Source organism: Panthera pardus, unplaced genomic scaffold, assembly GCF_024362965.1.
Source record: "Panthera pardus isolate Hobbes unplaced genomic scaffold, ASM2436296v1 HiC_scaffold_27, whole genome shotgun sequence".
NCBI lineage: Eukaryota > Metazoa > Chordata > Mammalia > Carnivora > Felidae > Panthera > Panthera pardus.
In genome coordinates this window covers 64,959,703-64,980,551 of record NW_026526843.1, presented here as the reverse complement: position 1 = coordinate 64,980,551, position 20,849 = coordinate 64,959,703, and positions in this window count along the sequence as shown.

Sequence of the window (20,849 nt, the reverse complement as noted above, 5' to 3'; positions counted from 1 at the left end):
GGTTAGAGAGCAACACTCTACAATAGAGAAACCCTAGACTCTTACAGCAATTTCTTTTAGGGCTGAATATTGCCACTGAATCTTTCTACCCAGGTAAAGCATTGTCCAATAATGCTCTATTTTTTAAAAAAATATATATGGGAATCAGGGCGCCTGGGTGGCTCAGTCAGTTAAGCGTCTGACTTCGGCTCAGGTCATGATCTCACGGTCCGTGAGTTCGAGCCCCGTGTCGGGCTCTGTGCTGACAGTGTAATGCCCCCGATTTCGAATCCAAGAGACCACCAAGGAGCCGATACCAATGCAAACGCATGAGGGTTTATTTGCAAGCTCCAGCTTGGGCCCAAGTATACCCGACACAGCAGAGCAGGGACTTGGACCCCTAGCTTAAGAGCCGTAGCAGTTTTATAGGGGCCAGGGGCCAATGAGATTGTAACACACACAGAAAGTTGCGCATTCATGTCAGTCCACACGCAGGTGGCCAATTGAATTACAATTTACCCTATAGTAACTGTTCGAACTAGCCTATCACTCTGGTCAGAATTGGCGCGCAAGTTTGGCGACCAAAAGGCAGGGTTTACATTCTTTGGCGGTTAGGGGTTCCGCATTCCTAAATGAGCCGGTTTCCAGTAAGGGTGTGCTCAGCGGCTTGACTAGGGTGGGGGAGTGTCTTAAGCAATAAGTAGGTCATGTGGGGGTTATACATGAGATGGTGGGTGTAGCACAAAATGGAGTTAGTCTTGCTCTGCTTGTCCAGGGGTAGGGGATTTTTGCAAAATTCCTTGGGTCCCACAACAGCTCAGAGCCTGGAGCCTACTTCGGATTCTGTGTCTCCCTCTCTCTCTGACCCTCCCTCGTTCATGCTCTGTCTCTCTCTCTGTCTCAAAAATAAATAAACATTAAATGTTTTTAATGGGAATCTATATACCATATATTTTGTGAGAAATTATTAGATATTGTGGTAGGGTTCCCTCCCTAAGCAAAGAAAAAAAAAAAAAAAGACCTCAAGACAACCTTCCTATTTGCTTACTTGACAACATCCCTCACTACCTTATATTATGAGACCACTTAATCAGACTATAGGTTTGTATGTTACCTTTTTGAGAGACAAATTTAAAAAATGTAAAAACTACACCACATGGCATTCGGGGCTCAGTTCTTTGGGTATGAACCCAGCTGAGTGGTGCTGGCAGGAATAAAGTTGCTTCCTGGAAAGAAAAGCCTCAGTCTCATGACTCTCTGTGTGAGAATCCTGCTACAATATAATGTGACAAAAGAATATTTTGAATTTTTATACTTCCAGAAACACACATTATTTTGCTGGATCTTAACAATAGATTTTGGAGGGTATTCCTTGTTCCTAATAGATAAAGAAGACCAGGGCCTTGTGGTTTTAGAGTTAGAGTTAGAACTAGACCAGGGGTAGTCTGGCTGCTATTCCATTGCTCTGTACACTAAAGATGTTGCCTATATTCAAAGACAAGATTTAATTAAAAGTCTCTAGAGTCCATATACAATCAAAAGATTTTAAATTAGGAAAGACCTCAGAATTCTAAAGCACCTGACCCTACAGATGATTTCTCAGGATTCTTGATAAGTTTCATTAGAATCGTCTAAAGACATTATTGGCATGGAACAATAGTTGTGCAGTCTTTGAATGGAGTCAACTTATTTTTACTGAAGTACTGTTTGTTCATTGTAAGTCAACTCTTCTGATTAAGAAATGTGAATCACAAAACAGAGTGCCTGGGTGGCTCAATCGCTTAAGCACCCGACTTTGGCTCAGGTCATAATCTCACGGTTTTGTGGGTTCGAGCCCCGCGTTGGGCAATTTGCTGGCAGCTTAGAGCCTGGAGCCTGCTTCGGATTCTGTGTCTCTCTGTCTCTTTCTGCCCCTCCCCTGCTCACACTCTGTCTCTATCAAAAATAAATAAACTTAAAAGAAAAAAAAAAGGGAACATTCCTCGTGGGGATGTCACATCCTGGGCAACCCTTCTTTAAAAGAAAAAAAAAAGAAAAAGAAATGTGAATCACATTGGAATACACAAGTAGTTACTCTATGATGAGCTAAAGTGGATCAAACATGAGCCAAAAGAGTCAAAGAAAATTTCCAGTGCTCTCAAAAATAGAACATGAAGCATCGTGAGAGTTGTGCACTGCTGGAGAACTGCAGCAACAGACAGACCAACTTGGCCTGCAGCAACTTGACACATAAGTGTCTGAAATAATCAGAGACATAGCACACAGTAAAAGCCACTGTATTTGGCTATTTCAAACTCAGATCAGATGATAGCACTTTATTTATGCAATAATTATATGTGTATAGTGTTTTGCAATTTACAAAGTGCTTTTTAATACCTTACCTTATTTTATCCTCACATCAACATTGGAGAATAGATATTATTCATTAATATTCATATATTTATGAGGAAACAGGTTGTGGCTTGACAGAGGTCACAGAGCTAATGGGGTGAAGACCAAACCTAGGTTTTATGACTCCAAATACAGTGATCTTTCCACTTAATTACACCTGGAATGTGGAAGAAACACTTAAATACTTTAAGGCCACAGTGGCTTTTTCTATTTCTATAAAATGCCAGAAACTATTCCTACCTGAGTGCCTTTGCACTTGCTTTTTTCTCTACTTAGAACATCATTTCTGAAGAATTTTAATGACTCAAATATCACTATTTAGAGAAGTTTTTCAAGAGACCTAATCTAAAGAAGCTACTTCCTGTCCCTGCCACTCTCTATCACATTGCCTTGTTTCATTTCCCTTAAAATCTTGCTACTCGAATGGTGGTCCATGGACCACCAGCATTGACATCACTTGGGGGCTTATAAGAAATGAAGAATCTTGGGGTGTCTGGGTGGCTCAGTTGGTTAGGTGTCCGACTGCGGCTCAGGTCATGATCTTGTGGTTAGTGAGTTTGAGCCCTGCATGGGGCTCTGTGCTGGCAGCTCGGAGCCCGGAGCCTCCTCCAGGTTCTGTGTCTCCCCGCTCTATCTTCCCCTCCCATGCTCTTGCTCTGTCTCTCAATAATAAATAAAGGTTAAAAAAATTTCAAAAAAAGAAATGGAGAATCTCAAGCCCCACTCCAGACCTAATGATCCAGTATCTGCATTTTAGTAAGAGTTCCCTAAGATATTCATATGCACATTAAAATTTGAGAAGCACTTTTAAAGCACATATAACTCTCTGAAACTAACTTATTTGTCTATTTTTAACATTAAGAAATATTTCATCATTACTAAAAATTAAGAAAGAAAAGACAATGGACACCCATATACCTGCAACCCAGCTTAGTCATATCATAACATTTTATTATATTTGCTTTAGATCTTAAAAATAATAATTTAGCAAAGACTCCTGTGTTGCTCCTCTCTAATCTTAGATTCTTTGTCCATGTAGGTGTATTCCTGTTTTATTCTTTATGTTATTTTGGTGGAATTTAGAAAGAAGAGGGGACAAATAAACTTAATCCACTGCAATAATCTGGATGTCCTACATATTTTATGAGGCTAGTATAAACACCAAACATGGACAAGGATTATATAAGAAAATTACATGTCAACATAAAGAGAAATCAAGGAATCGATCCCATTTACGATGACACCAAAACCCATAAAATACCTAGGAATAAATCTAACCAAAGAGGTGAAAAATCTATACACTGAAAACTCTAGAAAACTTATGAAAGAAATTGAAGAAGACACAAAAAAATGGAAAGATTCCATGCTCCTGGATAGGAAGAACAAATATTCTTAAAATGTCGATACTACCCAAAGCAATCTACACATTCAATGTAATCCCTATAAAAGTAACAACAGCATTCTTCACAGAGCTAGAACAAATATTCCTAAAATTTGTATGGAACCAGAAAAGACCCTGAATAGCCAAAGCAATCTTAGAAAACCAAAGTAGAAGGCATCACAATCCCGGACTTCAAGCTATACTACAAGGCTGTAATCATCCAGACAGTATGGTACTGGCACAAGAACAGACACTCAGATCAATGGAACAGAATAGAGAACCCAGAAATGGACCCACAAATGCATAGCCAACTAATCTTTGACAAAGCAGAAAAGAATAGCCCATGGAATAAAGAAAGTCTCTTCAACAAGTGATGCTGGGAAAACTGGACAGTGACATGCCGAAGAATGAACCTGGACCACTTTCTTACACCATACACAAAAATAAACTCAAAATGGATGAAAGACCTCAATGTAAGACAGGAAGCCATCAAGATCCTTGAGGAGAAAGGCAAAAACCTCGTTGATCTTAGCCGCAGCAACTTCTTATTCAACACGTCACTGGAGGCAAGGGAAACAAAAGCAAACATGAACTATTGGGACCTCATCAAAATAAAAAGCTTCTGCACAGCGAAGGAAACAATCAGCAAAACCAAAAGGCAACCTACAGAATGGGAGAAGATATTTGCAAACGACATATAAAGGGTTAGTATCCAAAATCTATAAAGAACTTATCAAACTCAACACCCAAAAAACTAATAATCCAGTGAAGAAATGGGCAAAAGACATGAATAGACCCTTCTCCAAAGAAGACATCCAGATGGCCAACTAACACATGAAAAACTGCTCAACTTCACTCATTATCAGGAAAATACAAATCAAAACCACAAAGAGATACCACCTTACACCTGTCAGAATGGCTAACATTAACAACTCAGGCAACAACAGATGTTGGCGAGGATGCGGAGAAAGAGGATCTCTTTTGCATTGTTGGTGGGAATGCAAGCTGGTGCAACCACTCTGGAAAACAGTATGGAGGTTCCTCAAAAAAACTAAAAATAGAACTACCCTATGACCCAGCAATTGCACTACTAGGTATTTACCCATGGGATACAGTTGTGCTGTTTTGAAGGGACACATGCACCTGATGTTTATAGCAGCACTATCAACAATAGCCAAAGTATGGAATGAGCCCACATGTCCCTCAATGGATGAATGGATAAAGAAGCAGTGGTATATATATACAATGGAGTATTACTCGGTAATCAAAAAGAATGAAATCTTGCCATTTCCAAGTACGTGGATGGAATTGAAGGGTATTATGCTAAGTGAAATTAGTCAGAGAAAGACAAATATCATATGACTTCACTCATATGAGGACTTTAAGAGCCAAAAGAGATGAACGTAAGGGAAGGGTAACAAAAATAATATAAAAACAGGGAGGGGGACAAAATAGAAGAGACTCATAAATATGGAGAACAAAGTGACGGTTACTGGAGGGGTTGTGTGAGGGAGGATGGGCTAAATGGGTAAGGAGCACTAAGGAATCTATTCCTGAAATCATTGTAGCACTAGGGGCACCTGAGTGGCTCAGTCAGTTGAGTGTCGGACTTCAGCTCAGGTCATGATCTCGCACTCCATGAGTTCGAGCCCCACGTCAGGCTCTGTGCTGACAGCTCAGAGCCTGGAGCCTGCTTCAGATTCTGTGTCTCCCTCTCTCTCTGCCCCTCTCCTGCTCATGCTCTGCCTCTATCTCAAAAATAAGCAAAAACATTAAAAAATAATTTAAGAAAAAAAATCAGTGTAGCACTATATGCTAATTTGGATGTAAATTTAAAAAAAAATTTAAATTAAAAAAATTATAAAAAATAGAAAACTACAAGTCAATCTTATGAGCATAAATGAAAAACTAGAAAAATAAAATAGTGAACTCAATCCAGCACTGATGTATAAAAAAATGCATCAAAACCAAGTAGGCTTTATCCCAGAAATGCAAAGATGGCTGACTATATATACATATACTAACATGTATTCTTGAGCTTTTGGGAGTAATTTACCTATATATCCCTTATATCAAAGTTGTTAATTGTCTGTATGATAGGCAAATTTTAAACAGAATATATATAGAAGAAGCACATAATTCAGAAAATGTATTCAATAAAATTCAACACTCATTCAAGGTTTCAGTTTAGTTTATACTGTTTATTCTTAATATTGTTTAAGTATCTTTTCACATTTTTCTCAACATTGCACTAACCCTATTTTGTTATTAATTTTATTCATTTTTTATTATATGTAATATCAGTTCTAAAATTTATTACAAATATTATACATTATTATTATATATTACCTGCATTGCTCAAATCTTTGTTGTTTAAATTCCAGAGTTTGACATCTAGCACACATACTGTCAGGCATCTTCTACTCTAGTATGCAAATTTGCAGCTATCTCATTTCCCCTTCGTCCAAAAAATTCTAATTATTCGTTAAAAGTATTGCCCACTGTTTAATATTTAAAATTATTTAGTGTACTGTGTCAAAAGTATTATTACTTAAGGGGCAACAGAGTTAATCCCTTTGGTTGAAGTATTTTGTATTTGCAGGGCGCCTGGGTGACTCAGTCGGCTAAGCATCAGACCTCAGCTTGGGTCATGATCTCTTGGTTCATGAGGTCAGGCCCTGCTTAAGACTCTGTGATGACAGCTCAGAGCCTGGGGCCTGCTCTGGTTTCTGTGTCTCCTTCTTTCTCTGCCCCTCCCCCACTCATGCTCGCTCTCTCTCTCTCTCTCTCTCTCTCAAAAATAAATAAACACTTAAAATTTTTTAATAAAATAACTAGTGGGGTGCCTGGGTGGCTCAGTCGGTTAAGCATCCGACTTCAGCTCAGGTAATGATCTCACGGTTTGTGAGTTCGAGCCCCGCATTGGGCTCTGTGCTGACAGCTGGGAGCCTGGAGCCTGCTCTGGATTCTGTGTCTCCTTCTCTCTCTGCCCCTCCCCCACTTATGCTCTGTCTCTATCAAAAATAAATAAATGTAAAATAAACAAACAAATAAATAAAATAACTAGTTGTCAGAGTACATATTGGCAACACTTTAAAAAAATAAAATAGAGGGGGCCTGGGTGGCTCAGTTGGTTGGGCGTCCGACTTTGCTCAGGTCATGATCTCACAGTTCGTGAGTTGGAGTCCCGCATTAGGCTCGGTGCTGACAGCTTGGAGCCTGGAGCCTGCTTCGGATTCTGTGTGTGTGTCTCTCTCTCTAACCCTCACCCGCTCACACTCTGTCTCTCTCTCTCTCTCTCAAAAATATATAAACATTAAAGAAAAAAAATTTTTTTAAATAATAAAATAAAATAAGGCCCTTACTATTATGGTATTACTGTCAATTTCTCCCATTAGGTCTGTTAACATTTGCTTTATGAATTTAGGTGCTCCTATATTGTGTGCATAAATATTTACAAACATTGCATCTTCTTGTTAGACTGCTCTCCTTGCCATTATGGAATGCTCTTCTATTTCTCTTATTACAGCCTTTGTTTTATGTCTATTTTCCCTGATACAAGTATTGCTACTCTGGCTTTTTTTTTTCTTTTTACTTGTTTGCTTGAAATATCTCTCTGCATCTCTTCACTTTCAGTCTATGTGTATTTTTAAATCTGAACTGAGCCTTTTGTAGGCAACATTTAGAGGGGTATTTTTTTTTTATCCAGACAGTAACCCTATATATTTTGATTAGAACATTTAGTCCATTGGGGCTCCTGGGTATTTCAGTTGGTTAAATCATCTGACTCTCGGTTTTGGCTCAGGTCATGATCTCACAAATCATGAGTTCAAGCCCTGCATAGGGCTCTGTGCTGATGGTATGGAGCTTGATTGGGATTCTCTGTCTCTCTCTCTGTCCCTCCCCATCTAATGCTCTCTCTCTGTCTCTCTCTCACAAAAATAAATAAACGTTAAAAATTAAAAAAAAAACTAACTAGTTGGGACGCCTGGGTGGCTCAGTCGGTTAAGCGGCTGACTTCAACTCAGGTCATGATCTCGCGGTTCATGAGTTCCATCCCTGGGTCAGGCTCTGTGCTGACAGCTCGGAGCCTGGAGCCTGCTTCAGATTCTGTGTCTCCCTCTTTTTCTGCCCCACCCCCTCTCACACTCTGTGTCTGTCTCTCAAAATAAATAAACGTTAAAAAATTAAAAAAAAATAAATAATTAGTTGTCAGAGTATATATTGGCAACACATTAAAAAATAAAATAAAATAAAATATTTCATATTTGTTGAAACGTTCTTTGAGATTAGTTTGTTTCAGTTGTTTCATATGTAAAGCTTAGGTTCAATATAGGTTTATCTGGTCAAGTTTGTTCACTGTATTGTTAAAATTTTTGAATCCTTAAAAAATTTAATCTGCTTTATCTAACAATAATCACAGAGGGTCTGTTGACATTTTTCGCTAAGGCCAAACAATTTCCTTGTTTATTTCATGATTCTGTCAGATTTTCTCCTTTGGATATTTCAAACAGCCATACTCCAATCTCAAGAGGGACCATGACCTTCACTCCCAGATGTTTTTCTTCAGCTTCTCCATAGACTATGAATGGTTGCACCACAGAAACATTTCTCAAGAGTTCAGCATATGTGCCCCACCATTGTGCCTCTTTCACAACAGGACAATTGGGATTATTGCTAAATGCTAAATAGTCTACTTTTAAAGAGTTCCCAAAACCCACTCGGTTTTCTTTATGACTTTCATATTTATTAGCTTCAAATTCAATTTGAATTAAAGCCTCTTAGTATGTTTCTTGTGTTCACTCTGCCCCCCACAAAACATCACATATTTCAATGACTTTCTTTTAGAATTTAAGGAGAAATGGCAAAAACTGGTCTTAGATATCCTGCAATGTCTGATAACCTTTTTTCCCCTCCAGATCCACTGCAGGCCACTAGTTATGGAGTCACAGTTTTGCCTTCTCACTTTCTTGATCATCACTCATGTGTTTCCATTTCATTAAACTCTTCTTACAACCCTGTGCCTAGTTAATTCTAGGGCAACTTTAATTAAATGTTTTAAGGCTACATATTAATATAAGGTTTTCATTGTGTCCAAAGTATTAGAGGCCCTATTTTTTAGATTTTATTTTAGTTCCAGTATTATTAATATACAGTGTTATATTTGTTCAGGTGTACAATATACTGCTTCAACACTTACATATAAAACCTAATGCTCATCACAAGTGCACTCCTTAATCCCCATCCCCTATTTCACCCATACTCCCACCCACCTCCCCTCTGGTAAACACCAGTTTGTTCTCTATAGTTAAGAGTCTGTTTCTTGGTTTGTATTTATCTCTCATTTTTTTTCCTTTGCTTATTTGTTTTGTTTCTTAAATTCCACATATGAGTGACATCATATGGTATTGTCTTTCTCTGACTTCCTTTGCTTAGCATTACACACTCAAGCTCCATCCATGTTGTTGCAAATGGCAAGATTTCATTCTGTTTATGGCTGAGTAATATTCCATTGAATATATATACCACTTTTTTATCCATTCATCAGTCAATGGACATTTGGGCTGCTTCCACTACTTGGCTATTGAAACTCCTAGTTAACTAGGAATAAAAAAATCTTCTCTAAACTGGTAAAGCATATCTCTCATCACACAAAAAACTCTATCAAATGCTTTACTTAATGATGACACTTTAGTAGTTTCCTCCTCAAATATGGGAATATGTCAAGGATGCCCACTTACCCAACTACTATTTGACACCATATTGGATGGAAGTAATGGACAATGCAAGGAGATAAGAAATAAAAACAAAAAGTGTAAGGATTGAAAGAGAGAAAATAGTAGAAATTTGTAGATTATAACATTTTCCAGATTAAAAAAAAGATCTATATATAAACTAAAACAATAAGAGAGTTATATAAGGTTGTTACGTATAAGGTCAACTCAAACTATTAGTACCTTGTAGAGGATATACATTTTTTTAACATGTCAAGATTTTCTGCACTTTTACTACTTGTGTGATTTGTTCTAAGAGTGTTAAAATGTCCCATTATGAATGTGGATTTGTCTATCTCTTCTTGTAATTTGCCCAACTATTGTTTTATGTATTAAGCTGATATTATGAGTACATATAGGTTCATGATTGTTATACTTTCTTGGTGGCTTATAAAAGATTAAATCATTTCCTTGTTATTTATATTAATAATTTTCACCAGGAATTCTCTTTTGTATGATACTAATATTGCCATATCTTTGCCTAGTATATCTTTTTCTACCCCCTTATTGTTATCCTTTTGTTATTCTGTTTTAGGTGTGTCTTCTGTAAGCAACATACATGTGTATTTTGTTCTTATATTCAATCTGAGAACCTCCTTTAATATACACCTATGATTGATTTACATTTATATATTAATTATAAATATATTTGGGCTTATTTCTATTATATTCTTTTATATTTCATGTTTGCCAAGATTTTTGTTTACTTATTTTTCCCTTCTTTTCTGCCTTCAGATAAATTGATTGAGCTTTTCCCCCTACTGGTTTGAAAGTTATGGGTGTTATTTAAATTCTTTCAGTGATCACACTTAATTTTAAAGATACATATTACTGTACATTTTTCCAGCAGTCTAAAGTTAATACTTCTAGCCTTCTTCCCAAAGTGACAAGAATCTTAGAACTCTCAACTTTCTCTTTCTATATTCCATGTTATAGTAGTTTAGATTTTCATTTTATAAACTTTATCAATTAATTATTATGATATTTTTACAGTCAATATTTACTTGAAATTTTCAACAATATTTACTGATTTCTTTACTCAACATTGCTTAATTACATCACACTCCTTACCTGGTTTCAATTTCAGTCTTGCTGGAATGCATCCTTTAGTAGTCCATTCACTGAAGTTTGGTAAATAGTAAACTTTGAGACTTGGGATATCTGAAAATATTTTTATTTCACTGTAATTTTTGTATAATACTTCACGTTCTAAGTGGATAGATTATTCAGTTAGATTTCCTTTAGACCAAAATTTTCCTGTTATTACATATTCTGGGTTGTTTTGTTTTTATTTATTTTGGTTTTGGTGGTAAGAGTTCCTGTTTGCTTTGTAATTTTTTGTTATGGTATCTTCTTTAGAGAGAGTTGTCCTACCCATGAGTTGTGCAGATACACTAGGTTGTAATGGTGTCACTGTGGAACAGTTTTGTGTTTGCTTCTGCAGAGTCCCTTAGAATTTATCGGTTTGGGACCAGTCTTTTTTTTTTTTTAAGCTTTTCTTTTCCAGTGAAGTTTTTTCATGGAGAACCCGTAGCTGAGAACGGATTTTCTGTTTACAAGCCCACATTTGTAGGCCAATAGTCAGGGTTTTTGTAGTACTACTTATTTCAAGAAGCCTAATTCCAGCTTACCACACAAACTGGGTCTGCAGCTTCCCACCCATTTCAGCAGGGCATTAAAATTCCAGCCACATGGAGGTGGAGGAAGGGTTTGACTACAAAGGAACATGAAAGAATTTGGGGGATGATAGTATTATTTCTTATGTTAATTGTCATGGTTATTACAATATTATATTCATGTACTAAAAGTTGAAGAACTCTACACCAAAAGGATGATTTTATTTTATATCTTAATTTTTAAAAGAAAGGAAAAAATACCCCAGATTTTGTCTTACATCCATATCTGATTCCTTTATGGGTTGTGAGGCTTCAGCACTATTTACTGTTCTGGCTTTGAGTTTCCTCTTTATTTATGACCCCTACAGAGTTTCTTTGTTTGCTTTCAAACTCACTTATGTAATTTTTAAAACAGGGTGGGGACTAATTTAAACTAATTTAAAAACTAGCTTTTAAAACTAAAAACAACTTGTGTACGTGTTTGGAGTATGTAAGGTAAATTGCCTAAAGATATGTATATTAGTATTATTAGCAACTTTTGAAAAACAATCCCAAGTCTTCAAAAAAGCAATTCAGTGAAAAACTTCAACAACAATTACATGAAAAGTATATGGATTTGTGTTGGTATGTGGAAGAATATATATGAAATAATGTTGAGTAAAGCAGAACACACATATATATCATGTATATACATATCATAGATATATGTGTATGTATGTATATATACACACATATCCACATTTATTACTATTAGGATTTCAAAAGAACACAGTATAAAATAAATAGTTGACATTATAAAGTTATGTTTATCAACATTTTCCCCTTTTGGGGGGAATATTTGTTGAACATTTATTTTTTTCTAAGCATTGAACTAGGTACTTTAACTCGTATCATCTAATTTTATACTCTGAAAAGCCCATGTAGAGTAGGTTCTAATATAACCCTCACTTTTCAAATGAAAAAAAGGAAGTTCAGGCATTTCCCAAAGACACATAGTTTGTAAGTGGTAGAGATGATACCCAAATCCAGAGTGTCTGACTCATGAGCCCATGCTCCTTATTACTATACTCTACAGTGTTTAAATTATAGTTGCTTATTTAAAATTTTTCTTGGGACACCTGGGTGGCTCAGTCGGTTATGCATCCTAGTCTTCATTTCAGCTCAGGTCATGATCTCACAGTTCATGAGATGAAGCCCTTCACTGGGCTCTTTGCTGATAGCACAGAACCTACTTAAGATTCTCTCCTTCTCTCTCTACCCCTCCCCCACTTGCATGTGTACTCTCTCAAAATAAGTAAATACTTTTTAAAAATTTTCTTCCTTCATGTAAATTTTCAGTTATGTTTTTTCTTCAAATTTTTAATTTAAATTCCAGTTAGCTAACATAGTGCTGTGGGGAGATGCAGGAGAGAAGCATCAAAGGAAAAGACTTCAAAAGGGAAGGGCTGGAGAAGGTGCAAGGCCTTAGGACATGTTTACACAGCTGAACGCCACTGCAGCTCCTAAGGAATGCCTAGAGCCATTAACATTGTCCAGGGCTGAATCCTCCTTCATACCTGACCCTTCTTAGTGATATAGAAACCAATTAATTCAACATTCAACCTTGAAAAGCTAAACCATTAGATTGATTAACACACTTGCTTAGCTGACTTTATGCACATAGTCTTTAGCAATTATCCTAATAAAAAGAAGCTTCATTCTGGAGTCGGGGCCTCATTCCGACTGGAGTATGAGGACCATCACTTAACTGCACTTTGTTTGCGGACTCATCTTTTGTGACTTTGGCCATACTCCCTGCAACATTGCTATATTCGTTTCAGGTGTAGAATTTAGTGATTCATCACTTACATACAACACCTGGTGCTCATCAAAAGTGCCCTCTTTAATCCCCATCACTTATTGAACCCATCTCCACACCTACCTCACTACAGTAAGCATCAGTTTGTTTTCTATGGTTAAGAGTATATTTCCTGAGTCTTAGTCTCAGCAATCAGACAACACAAAGGAATAAAAGGCATCCAAATAGGCCAGGAGGAAGTCAAACTTTCACTCTTCTCAGGTATTATGATACTCTATATGGAAAACCCAAAAGATTCCACCAAAACCTGCTAAAACTGATCCATGTATTCAGCAATTTCACAGGATATAAAATCAATGCACAGAAATTGGTTGCATTCCTATACATCAATAGAGGAAGCAACAGAAAGAGAAATCCAGGAATCGATCCCATTTACAACTGCACCAAAAACCATAAAATACCTAGAAATAAATCTAACCAAAGAGGTGAAAAATCTATACACTGAAAACTATAGAAAGCTTATGAAAGAAATTGAAGAAGACACAGAAAAATGGAAAAATATTCCATGCTCCTGGATAGGAAAAAGAAATATTGTTAAAATGTCGATACTACCCAAAGCAATCTACACATTCAATGCAATCCCTATCAAAATAACACCAGCATTCTTCACAGAGCTAGGATAAACAATCCTAAAATTTGTGTGGAACCAGAAAAGATCCTGAATAGCCAAAGGGATCTTGAAAAAGGAAACCAAAGCAGGAGGCATCACAATCCCAGACTTCAAGACATATTACAAAGCTGTAATCATCAAGACAGTATGGTATTGGCCCCAAACCAAATACATAGATCAATGGAACAGAATAGAGAACCCAGAAATGGACCCACAAATGTATTGCCTACTAATCTTTGACAAAGCAGGGAAGAATATCCAATTGAATAAAGACAGTCTCTTCAGCAAATGGTTCTGGGAATGCTGGACAGCGACATGCAGAAAAATGAACCTGGACCACTTTTCTTACACCATACACAAAAATAAACTTAAAATGGATGAAAGACCTCAATGTAAGACAGGAAGCCATCAAAATCCTTGAGGAGAAAGCAGGCAAAAACCTCTTTGATCTTGGCCGCAGCAACTTCTTACTCAACACGTCTCTGGAGGCAAGGGAAACAAAAGCAAACATGAACTATTGGGACCTCATCAAAATAAAAAGCTTCTGCACAGTGAAGGAAACAATCAGTAAAACTAAAAGGCAACCGACAGAATGGGAGAAGATATTTGCAAATGACGTATAAGATAAAGGGTTAGTATCCAAAATCTATAAAGAACTTATCAAACTCAACACCCAAAAAGCAAATAATCCAGTGAAGAAATGGGCAAAAGACATGAATAGACACGTCTCCAAAGACACCCAGATGGCCAACCGACACATGAAAAAATGCTCAACTTCACTCATTATCAGGAAAATACAAATCAAAACCACAAAGAGATACCACCTTACACCTGTCAGAATGGCTAACATTAACAACTCAGGCAACAACAGATGTTGGCGAGGATGCGGAGAAAGAGGATCTCTTTTGCATTGTTGGTGGGAATGCAAGCTGGTACAGCCACTCTGGAAAACAGTATGGAGGTTCCTCAAAAAAACTAAAAATAGAACTACCCTACGACCCATCAATTGCACTACTAGGTATTTACCCAAGGGATACAGGTGTTCTGTGTTGAAGGGACATGTGAACCCCAATGTTTATAACAGCGCTATTGACAATAGCCAAAGTATGGAGAGAGCCCAAGTGTCCATCAATGGACGAATGGATAAAGAAGATGTGGTATATATACAATGGACAAATTCTTGGCAATCAAAAAGAATGAAATCTTGCCATTTGCAAGTACGTGGATGGAATTGAAGGGTATTAGGCTAAGTGAAATTAGTCAGAGAAAGACAAATATCATATGACTTCACTCATATGAGGACTTTAAGAGCCAAAAGAGATGAACGTAAGGGAAGGGTAACAAAAATAATATAAAAACAGGGAGGGGGACAAAACATAAGAGACTCTTGAATATGGAGAACAAACAGAGGGTTGCTGGAGGGGTTGTGGGAGGGGGATGGGCTAAATGGGTAAGGGGCATTAAGGAATTTCCTCCTGAAATCATTGTTGCACTACATGCTAACAAACTTGGGTGTAAATTAAAAAATAAATAAATTAAAAAAAATAAAAGACGTCACCTCTCAAAAAAAAAGTATTTTTCCTGGTTTGCCTCTATTTTTCCCCCTACGTTCATTTCTTTTATTTTTTAATTTCCACATATGAGTGAAATCATATGGTATTTGTCTTACTCTGACTGATGGATTTTGCATAATATAATACTCTCTAGCTCCATCCACATCATTGTAAATGGCATGATTTCATTTAATGGTTGAGTAATATTCCATTATATATGTATAATGTTTCATTATATATGTATATAATATATATATGTTGTTTATATATATGATATATTATTATGATACATGATATATATATATGATATGTTATATATATATGATACATATCATGTATATATGTCATTACTTTTCATCCAATCACCAGTTGATGGACATTTGGGCTCTTTCTATAATTTGGCTATTGTTGATAATGCTGTAATAAACATCACAGGGAGTAAATCCCTTCGAGTCAGTATTTTTGTGATATTTAGGTAAATACCTAGCAGTGCAATTGCTAGATCATAGGGTAGTTCTATTTTTAAATTTTTGCGGAAGCTCCATACTGTTTTCCAGACCTGCTGCACCAGTTTGCATTCCCACCAACTGTGTCCCCCTTTCTTCACATCCTCTCCAATACCTGTTGTTTCCTGTGTTGTTAATTTTAAACATTCTGACTGGTGTGAGGTGATATCTCATTGTAGTTCCCTGATGATGAGTAATGTTGAACATTTTTTCATGTGTCTGTTAGCCATCTATATGTTTTCTTTGGAAAAATGTCTATTCATATCTTCTGCCCATTTTGTAACTGGATTATTTGTTTTTGGGGTGTTGAGTTTTATGAGTTCTTTGTATATTTTGGGCACTGGCCCTTTATCAGATATGTCATTTGCAAATATCTTCTACCATTCTATAGGTTGCCTTTTACTTTTGTTGATGGTTCTCCTCGCTGTGCAGACAAGCCTTTTTTTTTTTTTGATGAAGTTCCAATAGTTCATTTTTGCTTTTATTTCCCTTGCCTCATGAGACTTATCTAGTAAGAACTTGCTACTGCTGATGTCAAAGAGGTTACTAACTGTGTCCTCCTCTCAGATTTTGATGGTTTTCTGTCTCACATTTAGGTCTTCCATTCATTTTGAATTTATTTTTTGTGTATGGTATAAGAAAGTGGTACAGCTTCATTCTTCTGCATGTTACTGTCCACTTTTTCCAACACCATTAGGTGAAGAGACTGTCTTTTATCTGTTGGATATTTTTCCTGCTTTGTCAAAGATTAGTTGAAAAAGATTAGTTGTGGGTTCCTTTCTTGGTTTTCTATTCTGTTCTACTGATCCATGTGTCTGTTTATGTGATAGACCAACTGTCTTGATCACTACAGCTTTGTAATATAGTTTGCAGTCCGAAATTATGATGCCTCCACCTTGGCTTTTCTTCTTCAAGATTGCTTTGGCTATTCGGGGTCTTTTCTGGTTCTATACAAATTTTAGGATTGTTTGTTCTAGCTCTGTGAAAAATGCTCCTGGTATTTTGATAGGGATTACATTAAATGTGTAGATTGATTTGGGTGATATAGACATTTTAACAATATTTGTTCTCAAAGCCATGAGCATAGAATGTTTTTCCATTTCTTTGTGTCTTCTTCAATAACTTTCAAAAGTGTTCCATACTTTTCAGAGTACAGATCTTTTACCTCTTTGGTTAGGTTTATTCTTAGGTATCTTATGGTTGTGGTGCAGTTGTAAATGGGATTTATTACTTGATTTCTCTTTCTGCTGCTTCATTATTGACGTATAGAAATGCGACAGATTTCTGTACATTGATTTTGTACCCTGTGACAATACTGAATTCATGTATCAGTTCTAGCAATTGTTTGGTGGAGTCCTTTGGATTTCCTATATAGAGTATCAAATCACTTGCAAATCGTGAGAGATTGACCTCTTCCTTGCTGATTTGGATGCCTTTTATTTCTTTTTATTGTCTGATTGCGGAGGCTGGGACTTCCAGTACTATGGTAAATGGCAGTGGTAAGAGTGGTCATCCCTGCTTTGTTCCTCACCATAGAGGAAAAGCTCTCACCTTTCCCCCATTGAAGATGATATTACCTGTGTGTTTTTGCTATATGGCTATCATGATGTCGAGGTACGTTCCCTCTAACCCTACTTTATTGAAGGTTTTATCATGAATGGATGTTGTACTTTCTCAAATGCTTATTTTTGCATCTATGGAGAGGATAATATTGTTCTTATCCTTTCTACTATTAGTGTATCATGTTGACTTGTTTATGAATACATAACCACCCTTACACCCCAGAAATAAATCCCACCTGATCATGTTTAATGATTCTATTAATATATGATTGTATTTGATTTGCTAGTATTTTATTGAGAATTTTTGCACCCATGTTCATTAGAGATACCCGCCTATAGTTCTCTTTTTTTAGTGGAGTCTTTGTCTGATTTTGGAATCAGGGTAACGCTGGCCTCATAGAATGAGTTTGGAAGTTTTGCTTTATTTTCTATTTTTGAGGACAGTTTAAGAAGAATGGGTATTAACTCTTCTTTAAAAGTTTGGTAAAATTCCCCTGTGAAGCCATCTTCCCTGGACTTTTGTTTGTTGGGAGATTTCTTTGATTACTTATTCAATTTCTTTGCTGGTTAGTGGTCTCTTCAAGTTTTCTACTTCTTGCTGTTTTAGTTTTTGTAGTTTATATGTTTCTATGAATTTATTCATTTTTTTCCAGGTTGTCCAGTTTGTTGGCATGTAATTTTTCATAATATTCTCTTATAATTATTTGGATTCCTGTGCTGTTGGTAGTTCTTCCTCCTCTCTCATTTGTGATTTTATTTATTTGGGTCCTTTCACTTTTCTTTTTGATCAACCTGGCTATGGGTTTATCAATTTTATTAATGTTTTCAAATAACCACCCCCATGGCTTTATTCATCTGTTCTATTGTTTTTTTTTTTTTACTTTCCATATCATTTGTTTCTGCTATAAATTTTATTATTTCCCCTCTTCTGCTGGCTTTAGGCTTCATTTATTGTTCTTTTGCTAACTCCTTTAGGTGTAAGGTTAGGTTTTTTATTTGAGATTTTCCTTGCTTCTTGAGGTAGGCATGTATTGCTAAGTACTTCCCTCTTATGACTGCTTTTCATGCATCCCAAAGATTTTAGACCATCATGTTATCATTTTCATTTGTTTCCATGTACTTTTTAATTTCCTCTTTGATATCCTGGTTGACCCATTCATTCCTTAGTAGCATGTTGTTTAACCTCCATGTATTTGTGGTTTTTCCAAATTTTTTCTTGTGGTTGACTTCAAGTTTCATAGCATTGTGGTTGGAAAAGATGCATGGTATGATCTCAGTCTTTTTGTACTTGGTGCCTGATTTCTGACCTTGTACGTGGTCTCTTCCAGAGAATGTCCTATGTGCACTTGAAAAAAAATGTGTATTCTGCTCCTTTTAGATTAAATATTCTGAATATATCTGTTAAGCCCATCTGGTCCAATGTGTCGTTCAAAGCCATTGTTTCCTTATTGATTTTCTGCTTAGGTGACCTATTCATTGATGTAAGTGGGGTGTTAAAGGCCCCTACCATTACTGTATTATTATCCAGGAGCTACTTTATCTTTGTTACTAAATATTGTATATATTTGTATGTTTCCATGTTGGGCCATAAATATTTACAATTGTTAGATGTTCTTGTTGGATAGACCCCTTTATTATGATACAGTGCCTTTCTTCATCTCTTGTTATAGTCTTTGGTTTAAAATCTGGTTTGTCTGATATAAGTATTGCTACTCCAGCTTTCTTTTGCTATATAATTGCATGGTAAGTATTTTTCCACCCCTCACTTTCAATCTGCAGGTGCCTTAGGCCTAAAATGAGTCTCTCATGGGGCAGCTTGGTAGCTCAGTTTGTTGAGCGTCCGACTTTGGCTCAGGTTGTAATCTCATGTTTTGTGGGTTCAAGCCCCACGTCAGGCTCTGTGCTGATAGCTCAGAGCCTGGGGCTGTTTTGGATTCTGTGTCTCCCTCTCTCTGCTCCTCCCCCACTCATGCTCTGTCTCTCTCCTTCTCTGAAAATTAATCATTAAAAAATAAAAATAAATAAAAAGAATAAAACAAGTCTCTTGTTGGCAGCATATAGATGGGTGCTGTTTTCTTATGCATTCTGACATCCTATGTCTTTTGATTGGAGCATTTAGTCCTTTACATTCAGAGTGATTATTGATACATATATATTTAGTGCTATTTTATTACTTGTTTTGTTGTTTCTGGAGATTTTATCTGTTCCTTTGTCTTTGTCACTTTTGGTCTTTCCTTTCCAATCAAAAAGTCCTCTTTAATATTTATTGCAGGGCTTTTACCCTTGCTCATTCTTTTACTTTGAATCTTTCTTTCAGGAAAAGCCTGGATCCTCTTATATAGGGCTTTCTAATTATGTGTGGCCTGCTCTGAATAATTCCCCTTTTGATTAACTTAAAATAAACTGATTGAAGGGGCACTTAGGTGGCTCAGTCGGTTAAGCCTCAGACTTTGGCTCAGGTCATGATCTGATGGTTCATGGGTTCAATTCCTGCATCAGGTTCCGTGATGACAGCTCAGAGCCTGGAGCCTGCTTCAGATTCTGTGTCTCCCTCTCTCTCTGCCCCACCCTTGCTTGCTCTCTGTCTCTCTCTGTCTCTCAAAAATGAATAAATGTTAAGAAAATTTTAAAAAAAACGAATGATTAAATACCTTAATACATTTGTAATTTCCTTCACCTTTGCCATATAATATATCTAAATCAAGAGAGTGATATCCCATTATATTCACAAATTCTGTCCACATTCAAGGGGAAGGGATTATGTAAGGCCTGTAAAGTAGGGGGCAGGAATCTTAGGGGCTATCTTAGAATTTTGCCTATGATCAAAAATGGGTTCAAGACCAAGTTGTGAATGAAAACATGTCTACACAAAAACATGTACATGAATGTACATAGTAGCATTATTCTTAATAGTCAAGAAAGTGAAACCACTCAAATGTCCATGAACTGATGACTAGATAAACAAAAGCGGTATATCCATACAATGGAATATTATTTGGCCATAAAAAGGGATGAAGTATTGATACATGCCATAATATGGATGGACCTTAATGACCATGCCATTATATGGATGAACCATAATGAAAACATTATGCTAAGTGAAAAAAATTCAAAGGAACATATGTTATATGGTTCTGCTTATATCAACAACTCAAAATAAGCACATTTATAGAGACAGAATGTAGATTAGTTTTTGCATAAAACTGAAGTTTAGAGGTAAATGGTGTAGTGGATGTTCATGGGAGTAGGGTTTTCTTACTGGGGTGATAAAATGTTCTAAAATTGATTGTGGTTGCACAACTCTATAGATAAACTAAAAACCATTGAATTTTATACCTTTAATATGTTAATTGTATAGTATGTGAATTATATCTCAATAGAGCTGTTAAAAGATTGAATTGTAGTATTTGGTAACTTCTCTGAAATTCAGGAACTCAAACTCAATTTCATCATCTATCTTTCAAAATTTTTTTATGTTTTTATTTTATTTTTGAGAGACAGAGAGAGAGAGAGACAGAGTGCAAGTGGGGGAGGGGCAGAGAGAGAGGGAGACAGCATCTGAAGCAGGCTTCAGGCTCTGAGCTCTCAGCACAGAGCCCGACATGGAGCTTGAACTCAC